Source organism: Cynoglossus semilaevis, chromosome 10, assembly GCF_000523025.1.
Source record: "Cynoglossus semilaevis isolate Cse_v1.0 chromosome 10, Cse_v1.0, whole genome shotgun sequence".
NCBI lineage: Eukaryota > Metazoa > Chordata > Actinopteri > Pleuronectiformes > Cynoglossidae > Cynoglossus > Cynoglossus semilaevis.
Window position 1 is genome coordinate 3,269,609 of NC_024316.1, and position 2,596 is coordinate 3,272,204.

A 2,596-nucleotide genomic window follows, 5' to 3' on the forward strand; every position below is an offset into this window, starting at 1 on the left:
CGGTTCACACCCTGAGATGAAGCTGCTGGACGCTGGGTAAAAGTCAGGACACGCCCTGGACTGGTCAGTCACAGGTCCCACACCGAGAGACAAACAAGTTTATTTAGAGCAGCCACGTCTGGTCTGGGTGGTTTAATGTGGCCCATAAACGTGGATTTAACTGTGGTCCATCTGGCAGAGCACGAAGTGCTTTTCATCAGCAGTTTAGCCCAGAGCTGAAGTGTCACGATATGTATCTTCAAACATTTGGCTGTTCAAGTTTTTTTCTTTGTTTTTTAAAGTGCCATCAAATTGTTCATCTGTTTCATCACAGGGTAGCTGCAGATTGACTATGATTAATCATGAATAATCATGATTAATCAAGGTGAATCAACGTTCCTAATATGAGCAAAAAATACATGTTTATGTAAATTAATGACTAATAACAGCAGATATATGTTTGTGTTTCACACTTTGTCAGTATATAATTTATATGTAAATATATATACATACAAACACAAATACACGTGTACATACATATATACATGTATATACACATACATATATAGGAATATATAAATATATTCGATCTACATATAAACATACTGTATATACATATATACATGTATATTTAATTTGTTTAATTTGTCTTATGTCTTAAAGTTTTAACGAAGCTATTGTTACAGTTTTGGCTTGAATTTTTCTAGCCAAAACTGTACACAGTTGTGTGTTAACAGTAAATGATGTCAATTAAAGAATATCTACAGTCACTACTCATGTGTTGATTCACTAAAAAAAAATATGTTTTGACTTCATCCCTTAATGAGGCGTGTTGATTCACTAAAAAAAAAATGTTTTGACTTCATCCCTTAATGAGGCTAAGAGACGACCACCAGAGATTTACAGCCCGTCCTAACCCGGCCACAAACTTGGAATGCAAACTACATGCAAATCAAAGCCAGAACTTTTAGCGTGGAGAGCAGAAATACTACAACTGAGTCACTCCAGAGTCGCTAATATTATTCTACTATAATTGCAGAGGAAAAGCCTAAATGTCCAAAACTGTAAAGCTAATACTTAATTACATTCTTAATTCCACAAGAATTTTCCAACAGTACAACACAGTACATCAGGATATTTCTGTTCTTATAAAGAATTCAATTTTTTGTTGAAATACTAGTTTGCCAAATACAATATCCAACTTTCTTAAACCAACCACACCAGGAGCGCCTCAGGAGCAGTAAAAGTCTGAACAGAGGGAGAACTGAGGCCCCATTAGACCTGAAGTGGACCACAGAGGGACGGAGAGAGAAACCAAGTCCTCTTTGAAATGAACTCAGTGTGAAAACAAAAAAAAGGACAGAGTTCTTTTTGTTCGGGGACTTTACTTTAAAACGACAGATTTTAGTTCCAGAAAAGGGGCTTCGTATGTGTGGGAAATGTGATGAGTCATCGTGAGGATAGGAGGAGAGCGAACTTTAGATTCTTTGACTGTGAGGAGTGTTGAGACCATGTAGTTTGATCTAACATTTTTAACAGTAAGAACATTTCTGCCATCACTATCATCACTATCATCGCTACCATCACTATCATCACAGTTCTCAGGGTTTGAATATTTGGTTGATGCCAGACGCTGAAGGTAAATGAATAACTGACATGTTACTAATGGAATAAACCATGAGGTTTTGATATTCTGAGCGTGTCATGGGTAAATTGTGTGATCCACCCCAGGGGTCTAATGTTTTTCACATGTGTCTCTTACACATTTTTTAAATTTAATTTTGCATGTTGCACTAAAGTTTCAACTTGCTTGCTAACAGCTAACACAGGTAATGGAACCTTCCAATTCCTCATCAAAGCTGAGCTGTTTTCACCATCACAGATTCTTCAGACCAAATGTTATGTGTATGTGACTGCAGAGCTTCACATTAAAAACCAATGGCGTTCTCGTTGAACGTATCCTTCACATGGCTCTCACTATAAAAACCAACTGAACCCACACAGAACGTGAGCTCCACACAGGTGGTGGTCCAATTCCGCAGAACTGATGAGAAATCAGTTGCAGTTTTGAACCTGTGGCTTTCTGGCTGGACTTCATGGTGGTGACCATCATGAATGAGTCTGTATTGGATTCCCCTGGTTAGTGCCTTATAACCAGAGGGGTTGATTGAATGTCAACATCAGTAGTTGTCGACCTCACAGCATCAGCATGTGATGTCATGAACTGTGTCTCTGGAGTGGCCTCTCGCCTGTGCGGCGGTGTGATTAATGGAACTCCACACCCTCTGTATTATTCCACCCTCGTGGCGTTCATGTCTAGATAACGAGCAAACCCCTCACTCCCCCTCCTCCCTCCTCCCTGTGCACATGCCCTCTGGTGCAGCCACCTCTGGTGGAGGATGCTTCGAGCACCATTCGCCATTATGGTTTTCTCATTACGGGAGCAGCGTTATTTAGGAGCTGATGGACATTCACAGCTCGTGATGGTGAGAGCTGGTGGATCACAGGCCGACTGCGGCATCATTAACACCAACAGTCTTCAGCTTCAGCAGCAGCAGCAGCAGCAGCAGCAGCAGCAGCAGAGGGGTTGAGACCGCCCTCGCTCTCACAGGGAGAG